This window comes from Falco rusticolus, chromosome 5 (assembly GCF_015220075.1).
Source record: "Falco rusticolus isolate bFalRus1 chromosome 5, bFalRus1.pri, whole genome shotgun sequence".
Lineage (NCBI taxonomy): Eukaryota > Metazoa > Chordata > Aves > Falconiformes > Falconidae > Falco > Falco rusticolus.
The window spans coordinates 70,482,318-70,505,944 of NC_051191.1; the positions used below are offsets into that span (position 1 = coordinate 70,482,318).

Sequence of the window (23,627 nt, forward strand, 5' to 3'; positions counted from 1 at the left end):
TTGGTGACTTACATTTTTTTCCTCATAGTAAGGCCATATTTACACAATACCTGCTAAAACTTTATCTCAGCCATCATGCTGCTCCCTGTACCACAAAACAAATACTGTGGCTTCAAAATGAATTCAAAGCCATCTAAGCATGATGTTGATTAGCCTCCTTGGGAACCCAGCTCAGGACTAGAATGATGAAAACTCCGAATCCCTATGGACAAAGGGGACACAGATTCAGATGCTGTTAAGTAAAGAAGCAAGAAGAAAACCTGGTTTCAAACGACACACGAGAAACAGACCTGTCCACATGTGGAAAACATACACGCAAGCAAAGTACCTTTCCAATTCTCTTTGAACAGAGATGATGGGTTTGGGCCACACACACTGTACCATAAGCAACACAGCTCTGTGGTGTTAAATGTCTTTTCTTTCTGGCCACCAGCCCCGCAGCAGAGAGAGAAGAGTCTGGAGGGGTCACAGACCAAAGGGCTCCATTTTTCTGTCTGTTACAGCTGAAAGCTGTGTCTTGAAGAAAATCTTGTACCTTTGACCATTCACCATTTGAGAAGACAGTGTGATGCAGGAATTGTAATTAAAAGTATAAAAGCAACAAGTGCTAGACACTGAAATCAAAGTTAGTAAGCAGTTTATTGGCGCAGTTTTCATTGTGTGGATTGAAGTCTTCTGTTATCTCACTGTATTAGCTGAAGTGAAAGTTCTTATATACTTAATCTACTTTGACCCTTAGGGCACCAATTATTTGACTTCAGATATTTAGATTTTAATAAGCTTTCACCTGCAGGGGAAAAAAATGCAGCAATTAATGTGACTGATTTGCCATTTACAGCTAGACTATGGACAAAAAGAAAATCAATCATATTTTATGAATTCAGTTGTCACCAAGTGGAAACCTTCTGTATTTTTTTTCCATCTGTGCATTTCACAGCAGAAGTAAGTATCTTTAGATCAATCCTGTCCTCTCTATTATTCCTATATATAACCCAGCACCTAATCACTATTGGGTGTTGTTGCTTGTGGGGTGTTACCTACCTCCAATTAAGTCTAATGGGATACTTCGGCTGCTTTCAAAATTACACGCAATCAGAAATATTCATTCTGAGCTACCAGAAGGCATAACACCATACCGCAACCATTATGAGTATCTGATGATAAAAGCTAGTTGAACAATTAAACTCCAAAGCCACTTACATTTCCAGTCTCCCCCAGTAAAAGCAAGCAGCAGCTCCGACCTGCTTCCATAGAGCCTTGAGCACAGTATCTCATTACCTGACAGTACCCGTATGCAAATAATGCTACGCTCACTGTGAATCAACACGAGATATGCTGCGTCTCCCTTACACCCTGGAAAGCCTGTAAGCTCCTCACAGTCCCCACCGCTCACCGAGAGCAAACCACCAACCCATTTGAAGCCTGGCCTCGGGGAGGACCACTTCTCAGAGGGCAAGGGCTGCAGCATTTCCATGGGTACTCCACAGAAAGCAGACCGGTCACACAATGCTGATTCAGTATTTCCAGTTGCTAACAACGAAAATGGTCATTTTTATATTGTCCCACATAAGCAACTTTTGTAGCTGACATATAGACATTGCACAATCATAAACGAGAAGATGGCCAAAAGGAAGGGAGGAGGACCATATTTTGATGATGAAGGAGAGGCACAATGAAAACACGATCTATACCAGAAAGACACGCGAGATCCATCATTTGGTTAATATTTCATCAGACACAACGCAGAGCAGTAATACTTTTATCTTCAGTACTTCATTTTAAGTAAACAAAGCAGACTCCACCAAAGGTCATACTGCTGCACGTCTATAACTCTGCAGGGTACAAAACCCACCGGCCAAGGCAAGGCACAGTTTTTGAGTGGGAGGGTTGGTTCGCAAACAACATCCTTCGGAAAAACTTGCTCCACCCTTCTGTTGCCCACTCCTAGCTGGCTTGAAACTGATTTAGTGGAAGCTGCAATGCCTTGCTTCACATGGATACTATGCGGACCTGCTGAGCTTGGGGGGGAGGGGGGGGACGGGACAGGGGCACCTTAGATCATGCTGCAAAATACCACAAACCTCTTTTCCACCGTGCGCCCAGGTCATCCTTCACACAGTGGTGTGATGCAGAAGGGAGCGCGTGTCATGGGGATGAGAGGGGGCAGGGGGGCAGAGAGAGGAAGAACACCTGGGAAAGTTAGCAGATAGATGGAAAGGGCTGAGCAGTCGAGGAGATGGAATACAGCAGGTCAGAGCACCGAAAAAACCCGGGCACGCAACAGGATTGTCCCACCTGACAGCGGCCCTTTGCCAGCTCCCAGCAATACAGCCATTGGAAAAGCTAGCTTCACCACCGGGGAAAGAAAAACCACAATAAGGACAGCAAGCTAAGTCACCTGGTAGAAGGTGGGGGGGGGGGGAGGAGGAGGATGCGGCCGAAGGCACAGGCAGGGACGCTGGGCAGCGGCAGGGACGCTCAGCGGGCCGCCCCCGGGGCCGCGCCGCGCTGCCGGTGGGGAGCCCGGCGGGCACGGTGCGAGCAGGTGTGGCGGCGGCGGCTCGCCTTACCGCGGGGGGGGCGAGCAGAAGATACGTGCACCTACACTCACACACGGGCGTGCACGCACGGCGAGCTGCCCCTGTGTAAAGCCGGGGCGCAGGGAAAGGCTGCGGCAGCGGGCGCCGTCCCCGGCCGCCGCGGGAGCGCCGGGCGCAGCCGGGGGCCCGGCAGGGAGTTTTCCAGCGGCCCCTGCCCGGGCGGAGGGCGGCGGCAGCGCCCGCCCCGCCGGGAGGCTGGGGTTCGTGCCCCGCAGCTCGCCACGTTACCAAGCCGGGCGGTTGCCCGGGCGGCTTTGAGGGTCGCGGAACAAAATGGGGGGTCGGCGACCGGGGGAAACCCCGCCCGGCAGCCCCTTACCTTCCCGGGCGTCCTCCTGCCGCGGGCGCGCCGCGCAGCTCCGGCGCAGGGCGGGGGGGGGGGTGGCGGCCGCAGGGCTCCGCGCGGGGCCCCGGGGCTCCCCGCCGCCGCCGGGCTCCGGGCAGGGCGGGCGCGGGGTCGCCGCTCCGCGCCGCCAACAAAGTGTCGGAGAGGCGCGGGCAGGGCGCCGGTCACCGGGAGCAGCGGCGGAGCGGAGCGCAGCTCCCTCTGCCGGCCCGCCGCCCCGCCCCGGCCCCAGCCCCAGCCCCAGCCCGCGGCCGGGGCGGGCCCGCGGCGGGACAGCGGGGAGCGCCCCGGAGCCCCCGTTGCCCCCGGCGCCATGCGGGCTGTGCCCGCTGCCGGGCCGCCCCGCCTCGCCGCCCGCTCCCTGGCGCGGTTTACAGGGCGCTCACAAAAGGCAAAGGTACTGCGAGCAGCTCCCCGGAGCTGGGCTGAAATAGGGGAGTTGTTTAATGGAATCGTAAGCCTTCATCAGAAAAAAAAAGAAGGGGGGGGGGGGGCGGTCGGGGGAAGCCACACACAAAACCTACCAAGACTCCAAAGCAAAATTCCCCGAAGAAGCAGATGTATCTAAACCACCTTTGGAATGAGCGGGCTACGAGAACAAAAGTCCCCCGTCCTCACTCGAAATCCCAGCTGAAATCTCCCAGCTGTTTATGTTGTTTCCATCTGGCACCGCATTCCTCCTTTCCCTGACAACTTACACGTGGCTCTCACTCGGGCACAGGGGAACAGCCCCAAGCACACACACACTGCTGGCATGCTTACAGGTAGCCAAAGTCCTGTTGCAACGGTCAGATATCTGCATTGGGCCACTTCCACTCCTAAAACTACCGTGTTCCCTGAGAATGTCAGTTTTCACTGCTTTCACTGCTTTCACTTTCAAATCAGTTTTTGTCTTTTGTGACTCCAGAGGAAAGCTAGAAAACATCAGTCTTTCAACATCATCGGACAGATGAGAAGACACACACCCCCCACCCCCCTTCAGGTAGTACATAGCTCATCTGACTTTGAGGTTCCGTTCCCGATTTTTGATAGGATTGCATTGCCAATCCTGAAAGACTTTACAAACCTGCTTAATTATGTTCCCAAGTCTCCCTCCAGGCTTCACCAGGATTCCTCACAAAGATCAAAATCAGATCTAGACCAAACACAAAGGCATTCCAGGACTGAGCCACAGTTCCCCAAACATACCAACAGGTCCTTTATGCTACCAAGTTTCTGTGACTGCAGGCCCTCTTCGAGAGACCCGCAGAGGAAAAGTATAAACTAATGAAAGAGCAGCTGCTTGCTGAAATTTCCACTCAGTTCCAAGAAATGGGACTTGGCAGGTCCTTGCTTTTTATAACACTCCGTGACTCGTTTGCAGAGGCAGGTGAAGTCAGAGGCATCACTGCCAGAGCCGTGCCCCTGACGGCTTCTCTGGAAGGACACAGATTTCCCCTAACGCTTTGTAAAGAAGAAGGGATGATACTGCCCAGCTACTGTTTGCAGCGGTTCGGTTGCTGAATCTCTTCTCAGGTGGTGCTATCCCACCCTTGTTTTGCAGCAAATCTTCGGGAGAACAAGGTCTGAGCTGTGCAGACTGATTTCGCCAGGCTGGCCGGGAGGCTGGGAGCTGAGGCCGCAGGCAGTGGGCAGGCATCAGCCTCACTGCAGGCTCCCCTCAACCGGGCAGGAGAGTAACCCGAGCACACAGACCAGGCTGGGAGAGGTGGGGCCTCACTCCATGATTGCTTAGGAGTTCACCTTCACCCTGCTTAAAAAAAACAAAACAAAACAAAACAAAACAAAACAAAACCCAAAAAAACCCACAAACAAACCAGAGAAAAGGAAAAACAGTTCCTTCCTGTCTCTGGGCTGACAAAGCCTCTTGTCACGCCGCATCTTCTGCTAATGGTTCCATCTCTGCTGCTTTTTCTGGTCCAGAGGGTCCGCCACAAAACAGGAAAGCACAAAGAAATCTTGTGAAATAATGGGGGGAGGGGAGCGCCGAGTCCACTTTGATGTACCTAAAAAAGCAATGAAATGCACAGATACCACACGCTTGTTAACGGGAAGTTTGTTTCCAACAAACCTTCAAACCTTAAAGAGTCAGATTGTGGAGGGGTCACCTAGGTCATTTGTGTGAATGAATGCTTACAGGAACACCGACATCTAAACTGACATTTCCAGTTTGTATGGTATGCCAGTCACCATACACCAGCTCCCTAGGTAAATAATAATAGTAACGTATTCATAAAAATGCTTCCCCCATGAGAGGCGGAAAGGAATATGATAGATGCTACTAAAGAAAAGGTTGGGGACTGCCTCAGCTCTGGGCAGGGATGAACAGTGCCTCTCTTCCCCCTTTCCTGGATCGAAGCCCAAGCCCACCCCCTGCTCCAATTCCCTTTCACAAAGGACGGAAGAGAAATGCAGGAGACTCTGGTGGGCTGATATTTTTGTTTGCTTTTAGAAGAAACTGTTTAAAAGGAACAGAGATAATAAAGGAGAATGTGGAAAGAAAGTGGGACGCGAGGATGAGAAAAGGGCAAATGGAAGAATAAATGGGAGAGACAAAGATTTGGGGTAGAATAAATTCTATTTCTGTGCTTTATCAACTTTTCTTCAGAATGTGTACAGTAGGTATGGACATTTATAAGATTATTTGATATGATGATGAGGCTAATATCACTGCAGATAGGAAACCAGAACTTTTTAACACAGGGGATGAAGAAGAGATTTCATCATTATTTTTCTGTTTGGGGAAAAGACAAAATATGCCAAAAAATTTCCTTCTGTTGTAGAATAACCTAAAGATACTTTCCGTGCTGGGAACCTGCAGAATGACTTACACACAACAAATGACTTACACAACTGTCTGGCAGACCCAGCAGAGTCTGTTTGCTGGCACACACACCCCCTCCTGCACAGAATTCAGCCAAACACCATGGCCCGAGCCAGTTGCAATCTCCTTTGCAGGTGTACACAGGATGGAAGGCATGGTGCGGGGAACCATCCTGCAGGTTCATGGGGCTCAGCCGTTGTTGAGGATGCATTGAAAATAGATGAGCAAGTGTTCAATTTGTACAGTATTGGCTACAGCAAGCCTGGGGATTTGAGATTAACTGCTTGATACTGGAATTTCCACTCTCATTGAAAACAGACACTACTGTATCCATAGAGTTTTCAGGAGAAAAATATACAAAGCAAGCCTGATTCTTCTCGTGATTTTAAGGCACATGCAGCTACAGTGAGAAACAGCAGAATTGTTCCTCATTTAGGATCATAAAAATGTGAGGTTAATCCAGAGGAATCCACAGAAAATGAGAGAAACAAAAGAGACTGGCTATCTTCCATTCTTTATGCTGTGAAAAAGAAAAAAGAAATCCCAAATATGGGAAGTACTCTTTTGCTGCTTAGGTAAAATTACATAAAACATTTTGCATAAAGGCTAAACACGGTTCTATCTAGAAAACAATGCAGGCCTGTGGATCTGAAGAATAAGTATAGAGATTCTTCCAGTCCCAAAGTCATTTGTACATAGATTGGGAGCTTCTTTGGGGTGTGTCTGGTTTTAAAATATTCTGCTTAAATCCTTCATGCTATAAATATATACATATTTTTAGACCATTTTCAGTAGAAACTAAGTGAATGTAATTGTTCTAAGTTCAGATATATTATTTGAGTAAAGCTATGAACAACATAATGGCCTCAAAACTGGTGAGACAGATTTGGTCTAATAATGTTGTGGACATTCCATAAACTTCTAAATTAGTTAGGAACCTAGGGTCTTCTATGCAAAAATTAGCACTGGGCAAACTCTCTAATGTGTTTGGTTTTGTGTCATCATCCCCTATGCCCAAAAATGGAATATAAAAAAAAAATTATTAAAAGACCTCATTTCCTGCCATAGGCTTTGGAACATTAAGAAGTAGTTAGTCAATGCCTTTATTGGAGAACTTGTGCTTAGTTGATTATTACAAAATTACAGAAGCTACTTGCATGTTCTTTAATAAACTTTCTAGGGAGGGTTGGTTCAGGCAAACGAAGTAAAGCAGACCAGAGAGCTACCCACAATCTAAGTGTGAAAAGGAAGGAGGAAACCTGCGTGTCTGTAACCTTCTCCTCACAGAAACCAAACGCCAGACTCAGCTCTGAACCAGAGGGAAAACATCTGGACTGCTCCTGGCTGACCCATACCCCTTACCCCAGGTACAGAGCCAAAGAGCAGAAAGGACTCCCAGAAGCCTCATTTCCACCCAAGAAATGATTCTTCTGAAGAGCTCAAGGATACAGCAGAGAATATATCAGGCGAGAACAAGGTGTCTGTCAGAGTGCGGTCACAGTGCTGAACTCCACGGAGACTCACAGCAACTGTGATGGATAAGAGTGCCTCAAAGAGCCATCATGAATCACTTTGTACAAATTATATGAGGGACTACCCTGTACGGTAGAGAAGTTCGGCATCTTAAAAAAATGCTCCTTGTTGTGCCTGCACTCCTATGTCAGAGAACATGGAGTTACACCTCCTGGATGTTCTGGTCTCTGTTTTGCTTAGTTTGGATCTTGCATCAGTAAACACACATCTTCCCTATTTGACCCTTAGCCTAGCTGCCAAGGGGTATCAGATTCTTATTCTTTGTTCCTAATTATTGTTACATCCCTGAGGGAGATTGTTTGAGTAAGTTGACTAGGATAAATGAGCCAGCTGTTTATCGTGAGCCCAAAACTCTTCAGTCTAAAGCTGCCATCATTGATGACTTACAAATTCGCTATCCAGCCACTCCAGTTACTAATGCATCAATTACAAGCCACGTAAATTTATGGCTAGGGTTAAAGTTGAATGTGTGATGATAGAAAGCCTTCCAGTAAGTCAAGGGCTCTGTGACATAATGAAATATCTGGCAGTTCTTTCTGCACAATCCTATGTGGGTCACAATCAGCTAGTGAAGTAACACAGAGTAACCTTTCCCCACTGGAGCCACAGGGAGTGTTGCCATTTATTTTGGAATCAGACCCAAATCCTTACTTTGTTCATTATTCAGTCTCTGCACTGAGATTGGCTGACACTTGGATTTGGAAGTCAAGGACCCTGTCCTGAAAGAAACCTGAGATATAAGAAAAGCCATACGGGAACAACTGACATCATGTGGGCAAAGCTCAGCACATCCGTGATTACTAGATTTTGATCTGTCCCCTCTCAGGAGCTACACTGTGGTTGATGGATGAGACTCTAATTGAATTTAAGCAAATAAATTGCGGGTTACAAAGCAAACTCAAATGTTGTTAAGCATTGTGATGCCTTCATATTCCTATCTTATGGAGACAAAAATGAAATAAGACACAGACAATCAATCTTTTTATATCTACACTCTGTTCTTCATAGGAAAGCACGACAGATGTTTTTTATTACATTGTATGTTTATTGGGAGAGAGGTAGAGCATTAAACCTCAGATATTTCATTTTCCTTATAACTCATATTCATGAGAAAAGAAAGAGGGCAGGCAGGCAGAAAGATACATAACTGAAAAAATATTTTAATCTGTTTTGCCAGAAATTATAAGAATTTCTGGTTTTTCTTTTTTCTTCTAGGATTTTGAACTATACTTTTTTGGTGGAGGAAGGGAAACAATCTTAACCATATGGCTCATCCCAAGCCTTCAGAATTCTTGAGTCAAGCATCTAAAATCAAAGCATTTCTTTAATAATCACAAGGTGTTGATAAAAAAGATGCTGACATTTTTATTGGGGTTTGGGGGCTGTAGATTTCATGTTTCCTAGCAAAAATGCCAGCAGGAGAGGCTTTCTTCTAATAATAAATGGCGAGGATTCGGTGCATCACAAGACTATAGCAAGCTTTTAAGAAATCTATGTCAAATATCATTACCACAATACTATAATCACTAGATTGGCCAGGATTACTTTGTAAACTGCATTTTTATTGTTAATTGTACCAAATTTTTATTTTGAAACCAGTAGTCCCAGTTCCTGCTTTTAAGCACAGAGGGGCCCAGTTGAGCTGTCTGACCTGTTTAGAGAACATGTAGGTCATCTGAAATTGTGCATTTGCATAGTGGGGAAAAATCCCCATCATTTCAGCACATACTTGTTTAGGTCTGATTGCATCATTACTTCATTAGCTAAGGGAAGTAATTAATAATGGTGATGACAATTTTTGGTTACATAGCTCTTGCCACAGACCTCAAAATTATCTACTACCATTAATGTAACTGGAGAGACAAGCTTCATTTTACAGAAGGAGCAGCCAAAGCTCACCTAACGCTGGAAAACCTCACAGTTATATCCTGAAACTTGGATAAGTTGTGTTTTTATTAAAGCCTGAAATCATAGAATTTTAAATATTGTACCATCTGACCCTAGGAGATCAGAAATTAAAATAGCAATAAATGCATATAAAATAACTCTGTGTGTGTGTGTACATGTGTAGTTTCAAACACATTCTAGGTGACTCTCATGAGTTTTTTGTGAAGTACATGACTCATTATTTCTGGTCACACCACATGGCAAAGCTGAAGAGGCTCCATCACGCTAGGAAGTTGCATCCAGTGCCCACGGAAGCAGGGCTATGGTGGGACCCAGGAACCCAAGCCCCCAGCGTGATGCTCTGACCGTTACAGTGCCTTGTACAAAAATGGGACAATGTCTCTGAATCTGATTTCGCACACAGTCACAGGTGCAGTTCTGGGAGTTACAACTGAGAAGGTTATGGCATGATGGAAAGTCTGTCTATATAGTCACAAACACAACTAGACTCAACAAGCTTCTTCTTTCCAAAGGAAGATGCCCATGAGATAGTTTCATTTCCATACAGTTTTCAGATAAACATATGTAATGTCCAAGTTCATAATTACTTAAGCCTATGACAGATGTGGCAAGTATACAGCTGCATTACCTGAAGCTATGATTTTGCCTTAAGGCATATCAGCATTTCAAGCACACATACTACCAAATCAGAGAGGACCTTCCCTGAGCTTAGAACAAGTATGGTTAGGGAAGGCTAATAATAATTAAAAGGGAGATTAAACCCTACCTTTATTTTGACCATTAGTCAGCCAGTGGTGGATTTCATCCTGAGGTGGTCACAACTCTTTGCTTAGATATGCAGGCACAAGAAGAAGCCACCTACCACAGCAGACCTTACGCAGCCCTCCTGGAGTGCACAGAACTATGGTTGAAGGCCCTCTGATGCAGACCAACACTGAGCAAGCAGTCTAATGGCTACTGTCACATATTGAATAAAAATCTGCCTAGAAAAATCATTTAACTCCACCAAGCTCATTGGATGGACTGTAATGGCTTCTTAACAGTTTACTAGCACACTACACAATAGTATAAGGCAAAGTGAGAACATAAATACAACCAAACAAAAACATGCTTTAGAAAGGCAGGGTTCAATTACTCGGGCTGAATTTTGCCCAATCTCTGTGCACACCACAGAAGTCACTGCAAAGCAATAGGTGAGATATGGAGAGAACAGAATATAAGTGATGTGCCAGTCAATGAACACTTTTAAAGCAGCTCTGGAACCTTTACTATGGAAGCCTGCATTGATATTCTATTTTAATTGCCTTATACATTTACCCCATAGATCACTCCTGATTTCATCACCTTTGCTTAAGATCTTGCCTCAAAGACCTATGAACTTCCTAAAGGATGTTTCTTCTTCTGAGACAGCTTTAAATAAATTGAAGAAGTTGAGGACAATGACTCCACACTCTAACTCAGCAAAATATCCCAAACACTATGGGACATACTGCATATATACCTACAAATTGAGAAGCAACTTGTACAGTTGCATGTCGCTGTCCTTGTGTGCCATTCTCCTTCCTCCACTGTGTAAGGCATTTTTAATTTAAAATTGATTCACCTAAATGCCATTTTGCACCACTAGCTGTATTCAGAAACAAATAATTCCCCTTTTAATAAATAAGCAAAGCTTTAGCATGTTGTCAGACAGTACTGACAGATGTCCTTCCAGTGGTCTGAAAGACCTTTTGAACTCCAAAATAATCCTGTCTGGTAAAGAGGGATTGCAAGATTTCAGAGGACATCCACCATATGCATGTAATTCCAGGGAGAAACAGTGCAAAGATGTGGGTTTTAACCCAAGGGCTTATGAAAGTTCATACTGTTTGGCACCCTGTCTCTCACTGAGGTAGAAGGTGGGTGCATCACCAGCTGTGTGACGCACATCTCGGGAAGTACTGAACAAGTGGCAAAACTCCCAGCTGAAGGTCACTGCTTCTCACCAGACCTGTATGGTGGAGGGGTCTCTGAGAGCACCATCCCTGTAGTGGCCATCCTACCACCAGCTGGTTCAGTTTTTTTCAGCTGTAACTGAAGGAACAATACCAGGAAAGAGAAGATCCCACAGTATGCTCCACCCCTATGTCTCTTGGGCATCAGGGCACCTCCAGGCGAGGGATGTTTTGCCTAGGTGGGTGGCTGTTTGCCAAACCTTCCTTCTCCTTCAGCTCCGCCAGAATTGTCCCTCCCTCCTCCCAGCCCTGTACGCCAAGCTGTAGCCTCCTGGCCAGGAGGCATGGTTACAGACAGTCCACGGGCTTTGTACTAACCTGCCAACACCTCAGGACTTGTCAGACTTTGTCAGGACTTGTTTTGGCCAGACCGGAATGGTGTTCTAGCTTGTTTAGACATAAGAGCAATTTCCTAATGTCCAGGTGGCTATTGCCTAATTTACTTAACTTTTGCTTAGCTCTAGAGCTGAGCAAAATCATATGGCAGAAGCATATGGTATAACCATATGGCATAATAATTTTTATACAGATAACAGTAACAAGCTGACAGTCTGTGTATTACGAATTATTTGTAACCCTAGTATAACGATGTGGGACAGCAGAAGCCTCCTAAGTGGGGATGCAGGTTGCAGCCCAGAGAACTACAGGCACAGGATGATATTGGCAACTTCAGCACAATAAACCATTTACCTGCGGTGAACGAACTGGGGTCAGACACGGCCCCAGGGTGGCCAGCAAGGGCTATGAGGATGGGGATGGGTCAGGATATAGGCCAGTGTGTGGGCCTGGTTCCAGGAACCCATGGCCAGGCAGGGCAGGGCTGTGGGGAGCTGGAGACCAGTCCTGCTCTGGCACCTCTGGGGCAGAGACCAATGGCCCCGGGGGGCTGACATGGGGTGCTGGGCTGTAAGCTGGGCAGGGCTGGTGGTGCTGCCAGGGCCATGGCACACAGGGCACTGGTGCCTTGCTGCAAACCCGCTACTTGCTTTGTTTGTAGGGAAGACTCATGCCATTGCTCCCAGGACACACAGAGGCAGTGGAAAGAAATATAACACAGCAGAATGAGGGGTGGGTGTGCCAGTCTGGTTTCCCTGTATAACAATTTTTAATCATTTTATTAATAGGACTTATTTTATATTAATTAGATAATTTGGACTGAATATTTGTGCACTGTAACTGTACTACTACTAATTAACTGTGTGGTGTATATTAGTTAGCGTGTTATGATTTTAATTAGACTAAAAATGTCTTGGCTTGTGTGTTACCCCTTGAGTGACAACAAGGCTTTGCATGTAAAACCCTCTCTACCAGTGCTCCCCTTCTCCCCCTTTCTTCCTTTCATCTTTATTGTGATGCCCCATCACTTTTCCCACTCCTTTATAAGTGCACTCATCATCACCCACTGACACAGTGATGGGTCAAAAGCATTTTTGTCCTTTCTAGTGACAGTAAGATGCCAGGCATTTGACCCCTCTGGTGCCAGGGGTCCAAAAAACAGAGGTGTGATCTTCAAGACTGACAGACCCCGACCTTGATACACCCATCACAGGCACACCATGGATGTGAGACTTGCAGAGGTGACTTCACCCCATCCCGCTATGCAGCCAGGCAGCACTGGGGATGATCCCTCCCTCTGTGACCCTATAGGAGAGACACAAGGGGATGATGAGGGGAAGGGGTACAGGATGGGGAAAAGCCATCATGTCAGGCTGCAGGTGACAGGCACATCAGCAGAAAGGCTCCCATGCTGCAGCATGGCCTGTCCCTGCCTCTGTACCCGACCACCACTGAAAGCAGAAGAAACCTGCACTGCCTTCCCTCCTGACCCTTCGCAGAGCTGCTTTTCAATGAACTGAAGGAAGAAATCCAGCTTACACACAATGATAATCACCCTGTTTGTTTATAGCAACATTTTCTTCTGTGGTTTCAGTTTCTAAAAGGGTGAGATTTTCAAGGCTGGGATTTGTCCTCACATATATATGTATACAGCCTAGCACGGCCAGGGCTCTGTACTGAGAAAAGTCTCTTTATCCTGCCAAATCAGGCAAAATAATAACAAAAATAATGTCAGTCCTTCCTCTTTACACAAGCCTGTGTTAAAAAGAATAAGCAAGTACTTGGCCAAGAGAAGAATTTCTTCTTCCTCTGGAGTGGTGTCAGCCAGCAGAATTCACCACTCCAAAGGGCAGAGGCACCCGGACTGCTGTTGAATTTAAAAAAGGGGGCTTGAATGGTCTCAATCAGGCGATGCTTGTGGCTGGTGCAGCTGTATGGAGACAAAAGAAAAAACTGAGAAGGACTGAAACTCTTAAAACGTGACACGGATGACTTAACCCCTAGAATGAACAAACTAAGGACTGGGAACACACTTATGATACAGATCATTCTGAACTATAAGAAGAATGGGAAAGGAAGGAATTGAGTTAATCCCAAATTAAAATAAACAAACAAACAGCTACTGGAAATAACTGAATAGATAATCTTGGAAACTCCCTGGGGGGACTGTACGAACTTTCAGATTCACAACCACAAGACTATGATACATGCCAGAAATGTATGTACAACAAGGCATCGCCAGCCTACCTGGTCTAACAGAAACCTATTTCAAGGATCTGTAACTCACAAAGTATTTGTGGATTTGTGGGATCTGAAAAAACATGACAGGCTTATGACTGTTTTTCCATGCCTTTAAGACTTGGAGGGTGTATGGTTTTTTGATGCAATTGAGGAAAGTGAACCTTGGATGTCTGGAACATCCCTCCTTCTCAGTCTGAAAACAAAAGCAAAGCCAACACAAATGAGACAGTCAATGGGATTTCCACCCTAAGACCCCAAATCTCTTTTGAAAATAAAAATGCTTAAACGTTCTTATTTCTTTAAACTTCTGGTCCTTTCCTTTTTGTCTTTATTGCAAACTGAAACTTATTCCTAACTAGTTTTCATAACAGCTGTACAAATTATTTTGCTCCCTCTTTTCAGGCATATTCACACATTGTACAAGCTGCAGGAAATGGTAATAATTTTGTTGTAACACTGCTCCTAATGTTCCCTCAAAATAGAGTATCCGTGACACTTCAAAATGTTGCTGTATCTGCATTAAAAAAGAAGCTCTCTTTCTAAGGTGTATTACATGCACACCATACCCAAATGGAATAAGGGTAAGAATAAGCATAGCTCAGATTTTTTTTTTTCTTTTTAAATCAACACAGTCTTTTATAGTCCTAAAAGAAAGTGCAGGTCCCTCACAAGGGGGTGTGAGTAGGCAGGCTCCAGTTTCACACATGCCCCCGCCAGACAGGCTGCTCTCCCTCAGCGAGGTGCTATGGCCACTTCGCATTTCCCTCTTGTTCTCTGCCTCCAAATTCTACCCTGCCCTCTGGAGAAAGTGAATTGCTACATGGAGGAGGGTGACACATGGCGAAGATTTATTCAGGTGTAATTACAAAACACTCTGAGATCCTAAGATGTGAATTGTGATAAAACTGAATCCAAAGCCCGCTGAAGTCAAGAGGATGTTTTCAATTTATGGGACATTGGAGCAGGCCCATACAAACTGCAAAATTACTACTGAACTTTACAGAGTAAATGACTGGTGCAACAGATAAATCAGGATGCACCCAGTACTATGAAACTAGAATTAATTATCCTTTCATGTGCCTTTGCTCTGCATTATTCCAAAGAGATATTCTTGTTATCCTCATTGAAGTTATAGACTGTTAAATTATCAGCATGAAGACTGAAACAACTGAAAACAAATCAGGAACAATGGATTGAGCTTCCTCGTCTGTGAGAACAGGGCAAATGGCAGAGACTGTTTTTCAGTGCTGAGTTGAACATAACATATATAACATCTGACAGCAGCCCCAATCAAATCACTATAGCACGGAGAGACAATACTCCCCCAGTGTCAGGCTCTGTGTGCTGAGAGCAATTTTCAATTAATTTTCCTCATTTATGAGGTAGATGCTAGAGCAGTTTTGAAGGAATCCAAAAGCTTAGTGGTAAATGAAAAATTCTCATGTGTTTCATTCACCGTGCTTCTCCCAGGAAGAGCAGGCAGAGACAGTTTGATAGCTTATTTCTTTAGTGGAGAGAAGACAGACGTGTTATGTTACCCAGTCTCGTCAGCGCTCTCCATTCACTCGCAGCTGAACACGCACAATAGGTCAGGTTGTCCTAATGGGGACACGGGACTTTTCATGCAACTCCCTGTGTAGTTCCCTTGAGGACATACTGGCCAAGAAAGAGGGAAGTTTTAAAGAAAGTTTTGTGTTTATGAGTGAATCCTCTCAATATGGGGTTAACTCTCGTTGGACCCTGACCTACCAGCACTGGCATATACTCCAGCACTGGACTTAGTGGATTTTCCCATTTCAAGCAGTTACGAACTTCTACAGTTCAGACTGTCAGCTGTTTTCTCCAGACAGCGGTTTGCCCAGTGCCGTGACTCTAGCTGATGGCCACTCATGGCAAAATCTGAAATTTGATGGGCTTGATTCTTGTGTACTCTGCTACGGCACTGTAGTTTAACCATTTCATTTACATATGTGGATATTTTTATTTACACTTATTTTGAAAGCCCTGTAAAACTGCAAAAATTGGGGTAAAAGAGGCTTTAATATAAATGAGAACCAGAAAATTACAGATTCAGATAATAATTCAGTTTGTAAGGGACCTCTAGAGGTCATGTAGTATAACCTGCTGCTCAAAACAAGGCTAACTTCCAAGTTAGCTCAGGTTGCTCGGGGACTTGTACGGTTGAGTTTTGAGTATCTCCAAGAAATGAAAATTCCACAGCCTATCTGTGTTTGTGTTCCTATGCTGACCAGCTTCATGGTGATTTTTTTTTCTTTCACCCACTTGGAATTTCCCATGTTCCAACCTGTGCCCATCACTGCTTATCCTCCCCTTGTGCACCTCTGAGCCATGTCTGACCCTGTCTCCTCTGCACGCTTTTGTTAGGTAGTTACAGACAGCAGTAAGATCTCCCCTAAACTTCCTCTTCTTAAGGCTGAAGAAACCCAGCTTTCTCAGAGTCTCTTTGTACATCGTATCGCCCAAATAAATCATCTTAATGACCTTTCACTAGACTCATTTCAGTTTGTGCATATTGCTTTTGTATTCTGGGGGCCAAAACCAGACACGGGCTTCACAAGCACTACTGGACAAGCAGAATCACTGGTTGTGATCTGCAGCTACCTTCCTGTTACTACGGCCTAATATGAGCTCAGGCTCCACTTCCCTGGGGCATGCTGCCGATGCATGCTCAGACCTGGCTGTCTACAGAACCCCCAAGTCCTTTACAGCAAAGCTGCTCCCTGCCCCAGTCAGTCCCAAGCTTCGTCCCCAGCTCTACAACCCTAGAGCTATTTCATGTGTGGTTGTATTTTTCAAGCATTTGTATGTTAAATCCAGCTGTTGTTTTGCATTTTGTGTTTGATTTTAAGCAACCTGGAGGGGGGTCACTGTGTCTCCATTGCTTCAGTCTAGCTGCTGCATAATCCTGGTTTGAGTGCTCTCAAGCATTTCTGTTCTACAAAATAATAACAGTAATAATATGGTAATGTCTACAAAATCTGGCAGTAAGTAAAAGGAAAATAACAAGAAAAAGAAAATACATGGTGTATTCTTGTTAATAATACATTATGATTATTGCTTATATGGTCTATAATTAATATAGTAACCTTATAATCCTAATAGAGAACGCAGCAGCATAAGAAACCAGTTCATAGAAAACTTTGGGAGCTAAACCAATTAAATCAACGTAAGCTGTTTTGGACTTGGGTTTCACTGACTATTTGTCCATTTAACTGTAACCCTTCCAGCTCTTCTATCCCCTTTATTTAAAATACACATCCAAGACGTAGTTAACATACTGATGTAAAATGCAAATATGGTGAATACACTTCCATGTCCAACCTTTCTTTCCCTCATCCATAAGCTGCTTTTTAAGACCACCAACACTGGTTTGAGGAGCCTTCTCCCTGACCATTCCCACCAGACTTCTCCCTCCTCACATCCCAACACCTTTATGACTCAAACTTTGTTTTGGAATTAAAAAATAACTCCCAAATCTCTTTTCTTTTTCAAATCACCAGCTTTCTGAAGTCTGCTGGCTATGAAAACTGGCTTACCGTACATCCTCGTTCAACATAAAAGGTTTATGTTGGACAAGTTAGGGTTTGTTGCCAGACTGCATAATTGTAACGCAGGACTGCTGTGTGGAGGCATGGTAGTGTTACTGTCTCTTTCTTTATGGAATATGAAGGAATTAATTGCATAGTTTAGAATGAACTTGATTCTCTGGGAATGAATAAAATTCTTTTGCTGCCCAACACAGGAACAGCGCATTGTTCAAGGCATGTTTATCCTAGTGAAAACTTAATTTTTCTGAGTAACAGCAGTAATAAAATGAAGGTTGCTTTAGTAGTAGACCTGCTCTTCCACAAGAAGGCTTTCCTTTTCTCAAAATCTTTTCATAAAGTGTTATTTTCATATTAGGAAGATTTCATTGCTGCTGTTAAACAAAACTTTATAAGCTAAAGATTGGAGTTAAGTGAGACAGAACTCAATTAATTGAAGGCAAGATTGAAGGTTTTGACTGTGGATCTCACAATACATTGGAAATAAATAGTTCACAGTTCCTCATCATCATTTGTCAGCAAGTGATTTGCTATGTCTTTCATCCTCACTATTTCATTGAGTTTACAATGTTATATTGACCTTATCCTTGTTCTAGTCATCATTTTCTATCCTTAAGATATTTAAGGATATTAAATCTTTAGTTATTGCAGTAGACCTTTCTCTTCAGAGGATTTATTATTTTATGCTAGAGGAATGTGATTTTTAATGACCTGCATTTGAAATTATTTCTCACTTGTAGGCAGTTTTGACCATATAGTAATAAAAATGAGGTGCGGGTCTCCTCCTGGGTCCCAGGAGGAGAGCCATAAACTCTTAACAGCTAACTACTTACAGTATTGCTGTTTGCATTAACTTAAATTGTGGGAATATGCCAAAGAAATTGCACTTGATTTCTCATTAAGTTGCCTACATTTTAGTATGCTTTATTTCACCTTGTTAGGGCTCATTCTTGGGTTTGCATTTGGTTTGGTTTGGTTTTTTTGGAGTCCTGCGTTGATATTTGGAAACAGAAAAAGTTGGCTGTCGGGTATGTTTTTATAGGTCATGACAGGGGGTAATTTAGAACTGCCTTTTCTACCACTGAGTCATCTTTTGGACTCATATGAAGATCCACAGATACCTCCTTCTTTCTACCAACAGCCAACACTTCATTTGTGCAAGGGTTGTTTTAGCATCCCGTGGATTCCAGGCCCATGTTGTCACAGCTGCATTTATTACAAGAGGAAGTTTGTCATTAAGTTATAGATATGAACCAGAAAATAATTCATTTAGCTTTCAGAGTTATAAAGCCAGAAAGTATCGAGCTTCTAAGCTGAAATATCGTCTGTACTTCTGGGGCATTAAAAGCACACAACAGTGCAATGCAGAGGAATTTGGACATCGAGAAGCCCAGAGGATGCTCTCATATACAGAAGCTCATCTCGTTTGTATTTTTCAACGTTACTTTCTTCACTTCCAATACTATATAGCTACTGTATAGTTGCTTGTATGGTTACTATACTGAGGCTTGTGACGTTGCCTGTCATGTCCATTTACAATAGCATTACAGCTTCTGGACAGGGACATTTCTCTTCCGGCCCCCTTAAGTGCCTTTTGGGCATCTTTAAACAAGGGACTTGGACGGAGAGCAGCACCTCCACAGCAAAGTCCTTTCAGTGTCAAAAAGTTTTCCTGACTGCTGACACACTACCCTGTGCAGCAGGGAGCCCTGGTAATATGATACAGAAGCAAGAAACACAGACACTAGTATTATGCACTGACAAGTCAAGATTTAGTTTTCTATTTTAAAAATGATGGGCATTTTTCAGTGATAGTGCTTGTCCTAGTTGGTTCTTTATGGAACTTTATATGGATAGGAGAGACATTCTTATTAGCTACCAGTGGGTACCAGTATATAGGCATTGCCCACTAGATACATTTCTCAAAGACATGAAAACTTAAACTCAATACCACAGCCCAGACCATAACCCTCACTGCACTGAGGAAGAAGTAGGCAAAACAGTAAAGACTTAACTAGTGAGTTCAGAACCTTTGTGTTTTGCAATTGTCTGGTACATTGCAATTTCGCAGTTAATTTTGAAAACCTCTTAATGTATATTCAATATTTGTACACCTAAGACAGAGAAAAAGCCTACTGTAGTTGCAAAAGGACGGAAAAACCACTATAGGTCCAGAACAAAACAAACCCAGCACTTTCCTACAACAGTCTTCCACCCAATTCTGGAATCACACGGCAGTTCAGAGGAACAAATATTTATGCATCCTTGACCTTAGTCATTGCCACTTCGGGATCCATAATAGTTTCTCCTTATCAACTTAGTACGGCCTAACCCTTGTGTCCCCAAGACAGACCTTCAGGTCTTAAGTGCAGAAGTTCAGCAGCTGGAGAACGGGCAGCTTAAGGACAGGATGGGGTAAGGGGGCGGGGGCATCTTCCTAGGTTTAAACAGTTGTAAGGGTTAAAAAGGAGGCAGAGAAATAAAGGGAAGACATGAATATTTTACATTGAAGAAGAGCCTATTTGTTTTTAATACACCAGAGAAATAGCTGAAGCACAGAACAGCCATGTGAAAAATATAAAGTTAGCTTACAGAGCTGACTTTTGGCAGGAAGGCAACATACGCCTGAAAGATGATACAAGTTTTGCATCCTGTTTCTGTGAGACTGAAAACAAAACCAAAACAAGTTAGAATGACTTTTCTCTTACTTTGCAAGGATTTGAAACAGACCCTTCTTGAAATAAATGTACAAACATATACATATGTCCTTACCAATGTTAGAATCTTCACACATTTTTGCAACAGGTTTTATTATCCTGGACCGTGTTGAGTGTGAAGCAGAACAATCTCCAAAATAAAATCATAAATCCAATCTAGAGGTATGTTAGACCACATTATTTAAATTGAATAGTTCAAAGTCTAAAAAGTTTCTGGAGAAATAAGAATCCCATCAAGAATATTAAAACTTCATTTGGACACGTTTTGAAACAAGAACAAATATTTCAAAGTAACAAAAATAGCTTACATAGGTAAGGTATGGCTGTGTTCTCTTGGGCAGACAAAACCCATTGATTTACAACAAACTTAGATTAAAAAATAAGAATAATAAAAAATCCTATTTTGTTCTTATATAATACCTTACAGTGCCTTACAAATATTATTTAACTAGACTCAAAACTTAATGAAAGAGACAGCAATTACCTGCCCCATGCCATTGTAGGAAACAGAAAGACGGGTATCACACATCCCTTACATATTCATTCCTGCTATAAAAATAAATGAAAAGACCATATGTAAAATTCCTGTCTGGTCTAGTGTCTATATTTCAGGTACTTACTACGAAAATTTCTGGGTTAAATTCTACTATGAATTTGTAACATCCTTTGCCAAAACACAGTACAAATATCAATATATATGGCTACACTTTCCTAGTTGTTCCTCTTTCAACACAGGACAGCCATTCATGAGACACAGTAAGAACTTTAACCCAATGTAGCACAAGCTGGTGGTTCCCAAACACAATGTGTATCCTATGTGGAACAGGCATTTGATATCAAATTCCAAAAAGATAACATTGAAACAGAAGCTTGTACACAAGAGCAGTATTTTTAGTTGCAAAGTAGGAAGCTGGAGGTTCAAGGTGGCCTTGCAGCACTCTCTGATGCCTTGGCACACACAACATGCTTCACTGGAATACCTTCTTCCCGCAGCTGGACCAAGCTCACCAAGCCCAGAGCGGAGGAGGTACAGGACAGACAATTCTAGGCATACTGGTATTGCCTTCACAGTTCTGTTCAAATGCTATTTGTTTTACTATATCAGTTTAGTATGGGATGTTCCAAGAAACTGATGTCCTTATTTTAACCACAAAACAGAAACGTAATGGACACAAAGTCTGCCTGAAGTGATGGAAATGGGTTGAAAGGATAGGGATTTCTTTCTATATGCACTGAAGTGTTGAGAAACTACCAGCTAGTATGCTAATCAAACTGTCCTGCATTATCAAGAATTTGTACACTGTCTAAGCCTCCACACCATCTGAAAGTTTTATCACTTTATTAGTAACTTTATTCATTATATGCAGATAAATGAATACGGATACAGGCTTAAAAATCAGTCTCCCTTTCTAATAAACACTCAATATACATTCTCACTCCTATTATTTTCTTTTGTTAAGTGTTCTGCTGCAAGGACAAAGAGCACAGAATCTGTCCCACTATAAATGTTTATAGTCAAATAAAGAAAACCTGAAGAATCCCATTTTACAGATGCTATATGAAGCAGAGAGAGTATGTGATTTGACAGATTACACAGAAAACACAGGAAAAAGGTGAAAATAAACTGCAGTTCTGCTGACATCTACTCGAGTTTATGCAGTCTTCCAAAACTGAAGACAGCCAGGTTTGTACTGGTAGCAGGTAACAAAAGCTGCTGTCCACAAAGAAATTGCCAGAAGTTGTGAGTTTCTTTCTTATCATAAATTCAGAATAGATAACACATTTATTATTGTTAATGTTATGTGTGTCATCATGGCTCCCAGGGAATAAAAGTCCCATGACACTGAGATCATGGGAAAGACTGAAAATAACTCCCTTCACAAGTGAATCACAAAACTGGAATCTTTGAAATGCCTTTGAGGGTAGACCATTCTATATTTGAATTATAAAATGTTATCTCAGAAAAAAATGATATCTAGAACAGAATCTTTGGCAAAATTGTTAGTTGTAAACAACACAAATTATGCAGTCCAGCTGTGAAATATGAAATTAAGATATTTTTAGTTTCCATGTAACTTTGAGCCCTTAAGGTGCACTTGGGTTCACAGTTGTTGGTCTTTTTTCCCTGAGAGACCTAGTAACTTTACAAAAGTGAAGTCTGATTTTCTTCAGGATCCGAAGTATTAACTAAAACCATGAAATACTGTTTGAAAATGAAGCTGCAACGATCAGTAGTGTTATTTCACTGTTCCTAGCCAAATAGGAGGGTGGGTATGAAAGCGAGCACCATTGGAAACAGAAGGCAGTCTTTGCTTTCTCAACCATACAAGTATCAACAGGCAGAGTTCTCTTGTTGGCCTACTACAAGGCAGAAAAATAAATGCAAAATAAATGCAACAAGAGCTGTGGGGTTGGTTGTTTTTGCTTAGCATTTCCCCCTTTTTTCCTCCTGCTCACTAAAGAAATGGAGCAAATTGTGGGCTCCCATATAGATCAGGTGATCTTCAAGCTGGTACCCCATTCCTAGCATTGCTTCACCACCTGGGACACAGCTGATTGCTTATAAAGGAGAGAGAAATCTAGTTTTCTGCAAGAATCCCTTCACACAATGGTAGGCACTCTATTGCAAATGTAAATCTTGCATCAAACCATTGCTTGAGCAATCTCAGCATGAATCAGCAGCTGCAGGGGATTATCTCCATCAGGATACATGGAAAGGCAGAAGAGGCTATTTCTGAAGGGAGTTGAATAACTAACACAAATCTCTTTCTATATAGGAAAGATTTACTTTATAATTTGAATCATCTCAGTTCTAGTGGAAAAAAGTCTTTTGCAAGAAAGGTCTGCAGGTGTATCTAAAATTGCTTAAATCTGGGAACCAGCAGCATTTCTTTCCAAACAGCAAACTCCAACGTCAGAGTCCGGGATATCTGTCATATGGATCCCAAAATGAGCAGCATAGTTTTGGGGTTTTTTTGTGTGTGCAAGAACTTTTCAGTGATTGTAGATTTGTCCATTCTAGATTGTAAATAAATCTCAGTAATCTTAGTTTACAGTTCCACATTTCTGATATAAAAGAAATTATTTTGTACCATAAAGATGAGGGGAGCATTCTACAGGGAAGACAGGTAACTTGGGAAAGGATATGAGGAGTGGTTTTATGGCTCAGGACTGCCAAATATGTGACTTTCTTGAGGAGACTACTCAGTGGTGAAGACCCTCTGCCAAAACTATCTGTCTTCAGCCTTAGTGTACTTTATCCTGGACTCTCTGAGCTGCTTTTCTGAGAAGGATGCGGCTCTGTAGCTGTAGTGCACATAGCAATGCCCTGCCAATATGAATAGATTAAAACTCAGTGATGGCTTTGAAGATTAGGATCTGACCCTCAAATTGGCAGCCAGAGTAGACCTGAAGCTAACAAAGATCAGTGCAGGGGAACAACATAGAATAGCTGCAGCTCTTAATCCCCCTGAAAATTAGGTAGCTGCATTGTTCAGCAGTAGAAGCCCCCAGTGTTGTCTTCACCTTCGGAAAACCTCTGTAACTGATGGGCTACTGTAGT

General features: G+C 43.2%; 1 protein-coding gene across 10 annotated transcripts in view; it reads right to left on the reverse strand.

Moving 5' to 3' along the window:
- EPS8 (epidermal growth factor receptor pathway substrate 8) overlaps positions 1-4,132 on the reverse strand; it is a 141,133-nt gene extending 137,001 nt beyond the window's left edge. For 4 of the 10 annotated variants that reach the window (XM_037388213.1, XM_037388210.1, XM_037388206.1 and 1 more), the window contains exon 1: positions 2,920-3,108. The gene's annotated coding sequence lies outside the window, so the exon portion shown is untranslated. Of the gene's footprint in view, positions 1-2,919; positions 3,109-3,470; positions 3,633-4,012 lie in introns of those variants that run through there. The other 6 variants (XM_037388216.1, XM_037388218.1, XM_037388209.1 and 3 more) reach the window with 5 other exon arrangements.
- Positions 4,133-23,627: the final 19,495 nt, after the last annotated feature.